The sequence below is a fragment of the Cyanistes caeruleus genome, chromosome 1 (assembly GCF_971803275.1).
Source record: "Cyanistes caeruleus chromosome 1, bCyaCae1.hap1.1, whole genome shotgun sequence".
NCBI classification, from domain to species: Eukaryota; Metazoa; Chordata; class Aves; order Passeriformes; family Paridae; genus Cyanistes; species Cyanistes caeruleus.
The window spans coordinates 125176115-125185080 of record NC_141701.1 but is presented as its reverse complement, the minus strand read 5'-3'; the positions used below and the strand labels follow the sequence as shown (position 1 = coordinate 125185080).

General features: G+C 41.6%; 1 long non-coding RNA gene across 1 annotated transcript in view; it reads left to right on the top strand.

The window, feature by feature from the left end:
• Positions 1 to 1446: 1446 nt before the first annotated feature.
• The window catches only part of LOC111924268 (uncharacterized), a 301030-nt gene continuing 293510 nt past the window's right edge, over positions 1447 to 8966 (top strand). Inside the window, exon 1 of the long non-coding RNA XR_015277715.1 lies at positions 1447 to 1585. This is a non-coding gene — a long non-coding RNA (uncharacterized LOC111924268). The remainder of the gene's footprint in view (positions 1586 to 8966) is intronic.

The following is an 8966-nucleotide window of genomic DNA, read 5'->3' as shown; positions in this document are numbered from 1 at the left end:
ATTGAATCTTTTGATGTTTGCTCATTCCTTCTAGATAACCCTGAAATTATCCTGAGGGTTACTAAGAGCAGAGCTTGCCTGGGTATAATATCTTCTTGCATAGATGTATATTTTTTCTTAAAGGCAGAACTAGTACAGAGGTCCTGTATTAATGATAGCTTTATTCTGACCTAAATCACTTCTGGCTTTTTCCTTATGGATTCACTTAAGCCTCTGCACAGGGGGTGAAGAATCAGGCTGTTTGAATCTGTAATACTTTATTCTTCCTTTGCATTCATTTCATCTGCACGTACATGCCTGCACAAAGCACTCTTCCTCACCAAGGAGCATTGATCTGCTCAGAAGCCTAGATATACTCTTCAGTCTTTCTTTGACCAGCCAATTTTATAAAGGGTACAAAACCCCTAGACTTTGGGGGGGGGAAGCAAAAAAAAAAGCCCTTTTTTTCTCCTTCCATTCAAATCCCACTTTCAGTGGGATGGCCAAAGTTACCTACTTTGTGTTGCAAAACTTCCACCCAACCTGATTCTCTTATTTACCTATGGGAAGCTTACCACATCTATAATATCCTTGCAGTGTTTTTAGTATAATACAGGCACAGCAGTCAGAATTCTACTTGCTCAATATTAGAGCTATAAAAATTAGGCATTCTTTTTCAATTTAGACATCTCTAGGTCTTTTTACAATTCATGGAAAGAAACATGCTTGTCAAGGATGTGATTCATATTAGTTCAGGAGTGCTATATAAGGTGATAAATCACCCTATGCTGTGGCTTGTTTCTGCTCTACAAAAAGCATAAGCTGATTAACTCAAATATAGACACCTGCCTTTTACACCAACTGTCTCTATTTATATCTGAAATGATAGCCCCAAATCTGTGCCAGCTCCTCTGCTGGAAAATGCAGGTGTCTGCCATTTGAAATCTGTGTCAATCTATGGCAGCTGAGAGCCTCATGCAGTGCTTTGCCTTAGCAAACCCACCCCAGTGCTTCTGGGTCTTGGTCAATGGCAATGCCCTTTGTAGAAGGGAAACACAAAGACCAGTATATTAAATAATATCTATTTTACAAAGTGCAGTGAAATGTTTTATTTACCATGAAGGCTACATTTCATAGTCCAGATATTCTTGTTAGAGAAATTGTAAACCAAATTACTTCCTCTTTCAGTGTCTCAGTTAAGCTACTTGTGCATGCAAAGGTAGATTTTCCATCAAATTCAGTGGGTGGGAGATAAGGCTGTATAATTGTCCAATAAAACTGTTGTCTAGAAAATCATCTAGAAAAGCTTTTAAGTACTGAACTTTGTTTCAAATCCTCACCTACTCATTGATACTGTAATTGAATCTAGAATCATCTGCACCTGCTTCTGCTCATGTTGGGAGTTGCAATTGCTCTGGTGTGACCACAGAAGGGCTATTGGCAATCAGCCTGAAATTGTTAAAGGGTGAGAGGGAGGTGCTGAGAGAAAGTTTGTAGCTGGCCTTTAGAGCTGACCTGGGCATAGAACCAGGATGTGAGTGCAGAGCTCCATAAGCAGAGGACATTATAAGCTGCTATGTCTCCAGGCTTTCTTCTGCCTAATAAGGTAAGAGTAACTGAGAACTTTTCTGATGAGAAACCCCTAACTCTTGGTGGGTATGAAAAAGGGATTTCCTTGTCCCTGTGTTGTGAAAATTGTGATCGTTTATTATTTTCAAAAAAATGGTCAAATTTCTTGTTGCCTAAAAGGTTTAACATCTACAGATAATACTCTGGAATCACACATAACTTATTTCTTTAGGAAACCCAGCTGAAATGCTGGGAGCTGGGGTAGAGGGAGGACGGTACCTTGAAAGAAGAAATTTTAGGGTATGGTGTTATGAGCTTTGGGTTTTAGCAAATGATTAAATGGACTGTATTGTGTGTTCCTGTAGGCTTGGAGAAAGCGTGAGACTTTGTTTTGTTGAAGCAATTGCTTGATCTCAAAAGAAAGCCGTTGTGCAGGCTTATGGGGATTTCTACATCCCCTAAATCATCCTATCATCCTGTGAAAGCGCAGTGAGGGTGTACCTCCTGGGGGCTTATCTCTGATGTGAGACCAGGTGCTATGACATCCTATCAGTTATCTCTAGTGAGAAAATAACTGTACATAGTCTCTAAAGCAGATATTATCTGCTTCCCTAAACATCCTGTTCACTCTGTGTATTGTGTGGATTAAACTGGGTTGTGAAGACATCGAAACTGGAGCTGAGACTCCTGCTGGAAACCTGCATTGTTCCTGTTAGCTCACCTTCTCTCTTCCACTGCAGATGTGTTTAGAAAGCCTTTACCTATTGCTTCTCAGGCCTGGGGCAGTGAATTAATAATGCATAACATAGCAAATTCAGCACTAGTAAGTGGTTGCACTGGCATTCAAAGAGTTTTCAGTTCTGAAAAAGTGGAGAGTGGTGCAGGGGTTAGACTCCTGCAGATGACTAAGGGCCCAACAAGGCTGCACTTGGATGTTTTGGATAGAGTGGTCAGGAGTTTTCCTGTTCTTAGGATTGGAACCCAGCAAGAATTCATCTCATTTCTTATATGGGGATTTTTGGACCATTGATTTTTATTTTTTTAGCATGCTTTAATCATTACAAAATGAAAGTAGAGATGTGAGAGCAAAGACTTAAACCAGTCAGAAAAAATACAGTCTGCAAAATGATGTGACAATGTTTGGGAGCTATTGTTAAAACAAAATAACAACCCTCCCTCCTCCCCAACCCCCCACCAAATAAAAATTAAACAAATACTAAAAAGCCCAAAAAACTGTTAATAAGTGACTCTAAGTTTTGTTTGGTAATAGTAAGATTTTGTAGAGTGAGGGACGTGGGATTTGTTGGGTCATTTTTGGTGAGGTTGTTTTTTGGATTTTTTTGGTTGTTTTTTGGTAGGGGTTGGTTTGTTCATTGTTCAAAGTGAGCTACAGTTTTACTCTTTCTTATCAAGCCATTTTAGGTCAGCAGTAAAGCTCCATGGATGCAATCTGGAACAGGGCTGGTGGTGAGCTTGGAGGCAACACAGGAGAGATGCTTTTTTTCGGTATGCAGAGATGATAAAGGTGTTAGGTTACTCTTGTTGCAAAGCCAGAGCTTGTTGCTGGCAGCCAGAAACCCTCCTTTTAACACACTCTAGCATGGCTTCACTTCTCTGAGTCTGCCTTACCCAGCTCCATGGTGGGATCCCCTCAAACAGCGTGTTCTGAGCAATTAAAAGCGCTTTCAGTGCCAGCTGCAGTGTCTACCTGTGAGTGAGGATCCAATTTTGTACTCCCCCTTATGTCTCAGGCTCCGGTCCCCTGCAGTGATGGTGTAGGACTCTAATGCATTTCCATCCATGTACTGTACTGTGACTCTGAAAAGCTCAATTTAAATCCTGATGCAGATCAAATAATCCCATATCCAAGCAGACTGCTGAATTTTCTCCCTCTTTCTTGCCTTTTAAAGCTCAAAGAGAACACTGAGGGTATTGCAGTGACCTTGCTACTCTTCCATAAGGAATGGGAAACCAGGGTAGGATCTCTTCAGAAATATTTTGATGGAGAGTGTAGTGACTCATCTGTTGTTGCTATGTTTAAGGAGCCTTTTGCTGCACTTGTTTGGTCAGCTCTTGGGGTGTATGAGCTAGAGACAGTCAGTGTGGGTGTCTCTGGCTTGCAGAGCAATGCTACCCTCTGACTGACCAGCCAGAGGTTTCATCCGACCCGTGAGCTCCAAAATGTGCCGTGCTGCTCGCAGTCTCTCCTGGGGAAAGGGATTAGAGCCACTCTGGCATGAACTATTGGTAGGGTGCCATCACTGCTGGTGATTAGGGCTGGTTATGACTTTTTTGGGCACTGTGGTGCTCTCCTTTGGTTTGTACTGGTTTGGTGAAATGATCTATTTTTTGCTGAAGTTAATATGGAGAAAAAAGCAGTGACTATTCCTTATGATTCCTTTTGGATACTTTCACTGGTGGCTTTTTGGCTAATTGCCAGTCTTTTGGACAAGCTTTGCTTGCAAATGGATGTGTCCTTTCCTCCAGGGAAAATGGGGGGAGTAGGGACCCTCAAGAAGTCCCTGCCTCTGGGTGATGGGGCTGGAGGTGCTGCCCTCTCCCAGGGCATCATCCCTCATCCCAGGTAACACCAGCATGACCAGGCTGTCCTGCCTTTCCTCAGCACTGCCCCAGGTCTCCTGGCAGTCCCGTGCACACCTGGAGCGAAGCCTTGCTGTGCTGCCACGTGCAGCCACAGCCTGTGGAGGAAGCCCTGCGCTCCAAAGTCCTCTGCTCCCTCCCATGGAACAGACACGTGTCGGGAGGGGTGGGAGAGCCCAGCCTGTGGAGTCAGGAGTCTGAGGTGTTCCAGGTGCTACAACAAGCTGGGATGGGGTGTCTGGTGTGATGCTTCTGCCCAGCTCCTCAGCAGGCAGGGCTGAAGACCAGCTCCGTGCAGATCTTGCTCTGTTGCATGGGAGATATTGGCAATGACAATAAATTGTTCTCACTTTGGAAGATGTTCAGATAGAGATCTGGCAGAGGCAAGCCAGCCTTCCCTTCCCCCTCCCTCCACCTTTGCCCTTCTAGTAATCAGTGGGGAAGCACTTCCTTTGGAAATGCTGTGTTAAGCCTTGCTCTGAGCAGTGGGTCCTGGTGCAGCTTCTAACTGAAACATTTACAGATCTTATCTGCAAGCTCTTCGTTCTCTGTAAGAGATCTGGAGATGGATCTGTTCTTACTCACTGCCTGTCCAAGGCACATGCAGAAAGCCAAGGCATGTGGAGAGGTCTGGTCTGGGCAGTGTGTGCTTGACACCTTTTCCTTGTGCTTCAGCACAACTCAGTGCCATTTCTGTGGTTTGCTGTGTGTGCATGATCTTTTTGTGGCAAGCTACCTCAGTGTCTCTTCTTACAAACTTGTCTGTGGCTTCCAAAAATTAACAGTCTCTAAGTTTCTTCGCTGTGATCAAACGAAAGGGATATAATCCAATGGAGTGCTGCTTCTCCCAAGGAATAGTGTCTGGATAAAGGCTTTCTTGTAACTAAAGTTTTCTGTCTTTTAAGACTGCTGTTTCCAGTATTAGCATTTCCCTATCATTGATTTTAATGATCTTTGAACAAACTTACAAGTTACTTTTAATCTTTGGATTATGGTGTATTTATTTCTTCAGCTCACTATTAAGGCTAGATTTTATTTTATAAATGGAATCTCTGATTTGTGAACATGCATAGGATGAGGCTGAAGAGTTTAAAAGTTTTTCAAAAATATAAACAACTAGATTTTTTGTCTCTGTGGTATGAACCATTCAATAAAAATGTTGATTTGTGTGCTGTAGCTGTGCTGGCACTGTTACCTGTGCAGCTGCATTGTGGCCCTCACAGTGAGCTGATCTGGCTTCAGTGAAATTCCTGGGTTATCTTCCAGTTTATCAATTCAGACTGCAGCTGGCTGGACTCCATGCCAACACAACTGGAGGGAGTCATGCAGAGAAGATAGGGCTGAATGGTGGGAGTGCCTTAAGCTTATGCTGTTGCTGCTGAAGAATTCTGGATTGTGAAACCAGGGCCTTGATGTTTGTAAAGTAGTAAAAATGTGCACAATGCATAATTCAATGAAATGTTACTTGCTTGTTTGTTTGTAAATCTGAAAAAAAATGTTACCGAACTTGAAAGCCTTCCTAGGCAGGTATCATTGGTGTCACTGTCATCATGGAAGCAATGAGCAGGAATTGTTTTAAGCAGAACCTCAGTTCTTAACAGTGTCTGCCTAAATCAAAAAAGGTTTCTTATTAATGTTATTTTGATGTTTTCTTCTGTTATATCACTGTACAGTGTGCTGGTGGCATTTTTTTTTTTTTAGTCTCAAAGCAAAGATTCTGTATTTCTGAAAACTACAATTGCACAGTTACTGTACTTATTTATGGTGATTTTCTCTCTGATTCATTATAAGAGTATGAGTTTGTTTCTGCAAAACAGAAGGAATTTTGTGGCCTAGTATTTTATAAGCCACTTTTAAGCTTCTAAATAAAAAGTCTGGAAAGTAAAAAGGGTAAAATCAGAGGCTGAAAGCTATTACTACATTTTAAAATTTCTGAGGTACCAGAAAGTTTGAGGTCAATTACAAGATGTGATGACTGTTAAAGAGTTGGAAAATATTTTTTGTAGTACTTAAGGAATTTTTTGGGTTTTGGCGTGGGGTTTTGTTCATTTTTTGGGTTGGTTGTTTTGGGGATATTTTTCCTAACCTTCAAGGACAGAAGGGTTGAGAACCTGATCCTCTTCTGAAGGCAAATAAAGCCTGGAGACATCATGGTGGTTCAGGGTAAGGAACTGAGGTTTAGCTGAGGGTTGTACTGTGGTACCTCAGCCTGAATGACTATTTCTTGATGTGCATAAGGAAGGCAGGCCCTGATCTTAGCTGTACCTATGCTTTTCCTCTTCTTGTTCCCCCACCAAGTCTGTTAGGAAAAGATATGATACCTAAAAAATGTCATGTTTTCTTAACTCATTGCTAGGTACCTTCTCTTAAAGCTTTTTGTCTTCAGTTAATCAGTTAATTCAGTAATTCAGTGGGGTTGCTCAACATGCACAACACCTGACCTCAGTATTAAGTAATATTTATTGTAATATTGCAGCTTAAATTTTGATGTGAAATTATTTTTCTTCAAATTTCATATTCAGTTTCTGAAGCAATATTTGTAAAAATATCTAGTAGATATTGTCTACTGGCAGCTTCAACTCAGTCCTTGGCTAGAGAATTTTAGACATGTATGAAATCTTATGGTGATAACAAAGCAAAATATCATTTTTACTTCCAGTTTCCTTAAGTTTTTGAACTTAATGTTTGAAGTGAAGCATTATTTGTTTGGCTCAGATGTTTATTTTCTTTTCAGATGGAAGTGAGCTGTAGATTCTTTGAAGATGGATACAAATAACTCTTTAAAAGATGCAGTTGTGACAGTGTTGGCTTCTGTTACTCTGTTGAATTCTTTGCTTAGTAATTAGATTACCTGGTAATCCAGGAGAGGAGGGTGCAATTGATCTCTCCTGGCACCAGAGCTTTGCCATTCTCTTCCTTCCCCAGCTGGAGGGGCAGCCCATGAGGCAAGGGGCAGCAGGGGCTGCTCCTGGGGCTGGAAGAGAGCCACGTACCAGAAGGCTGCTGCATCTGGGCTTCTGGACAGGTCAAATAGCTGCCTGTGAGATGCCACTTCACAGTGCTTTGAGTGGTTTGGGTGCTCTCACTCCAACGTGAGGAGGTGCTCTGGCAGAGAGAGAGAGCATCTGTCTGTGTTGCTGGTCACATCTGACCCATGGGAACTGATGACTCACTGTTGAGGCCTCTCTATCTCTGGTGACTGCATAAACTGGAACTCATGCAGAGGAGCTCCCTCCTTCGTGGTAAATCATCTTCTCATTTCCTGTGTGTGGATTTATTAGGCTTTAAAGATTGTGTGGGTGTGTCCTTAAGGAAGTTTCAGCTTCTTCATTCTCTTCTAAATTAATAAGTTGTTGTGACAGCACTAGGAGCTTGGGCTGTCCCCATTGGAAGCTGCATGTTCCTTAGGCTCCCTGGCAGTGCTGCTGGCTGGGGAATTGTCTGCCACATCCCTCTAGCCCCTGCCCAGTCAGCCTGGGGCTCACCCACTTGCCTTCTGCCTTCTGTGGTGCTGCCTGTGTCAGGCCAGACACCTGAGCTAAGAAAAGAAAGTTGTAGTAATGTATTCATTGTTTTATAAATACAATCACAACTCATATTTGGTCCCTCATAGACTTTTACTCAGTCTTGTATTTTCTAAATTTATTTAGACAAAAAATAAATACAGTGGGGTTCTGCTGTATTGTCTGAAGTGAAGCAGTCTTAGCTGAAGAATGTGGTTTGCCTTTAAATCTGTCTGACTTCATTGTGGTTTCTGTCTGTTTTTGTAGTAGAATGACAAAAGATCTTGAAATTTCTGAAAACAAGCCTGCTGAGATATATAACAATAATAAAAATAACTAGTATGTTTCTCCTTACCTTAATTGTGTGTCTTGTGATGTACAGGTAAACATCTGTTATGTTTTGCTTAGTCTGTTTTTTCTGTCACAATTCAGAAATCAGGAATTTATCCTCAATGGAATTGACTAATAGATGCCATAATCCTGGTGCATGAAAAGCATGTCTTAAGCACTTCAATAGGAGGCTTCACTGTTTTTATCTATAAACCATCTCTATTAAGAACTGAACTTATGGAATTACATGTAACACCATCTGTTAATTGTTAGTAGAGTATAACACCATCTGTTAATTGTTTGGTATAAATAGATGTTCATATATACTTTGTAAGGCGTGATCATTTCTTTAATATGCTCAGCCTCCTAAAGCAGAATTTATTAATGGTAAACCATTAATTTGTGTGTGTGTATATATATATATACACACATGGGATTTTTAGGGACATTCTAGTTGTCAACAATTGAATTCAGGTTTATTATGATTAGCTACCCTTGGTGCCTACTCGCCTACACACCTGGACATTAAAAAGATGCAGTACCTGCTTTTAAGGTTTACAGACTACTGGGCTAGACTTGAAATTAGTGGGAGGGCATTGAGGAAAAACAGGGATAGCTGGAGGAAAGAACAAAGGCTGTGCTTGCGTGGTTGTGTGGCTTACGTCACTTTGTTAAGCAAACAGGGTGGTTCTGCTAAGCCCTCCAACTTTGTAGTTGTGAGGATACGTGCCTCTTGTACCATGCCAAACCATCCCACTGATAGAGAAGCTAAATTGTTCTCCATCTAGCTGTCATCTTGCCAAAAAACAATGCCTAGATTGTGATGTGGGGGATAAGATCAAATGTAAGGGATCAGTAGTGCCTTTGGGAATATCTCCCTCGCTCCTTCTCGTGGGAGACTTGCCTTCTTGCTGTCCCCAGTGTTATCGTTGCACTGTTAGTATTTGTCATGGAGTTACTTTACCTTTAAGGGAGTTGGAGTTG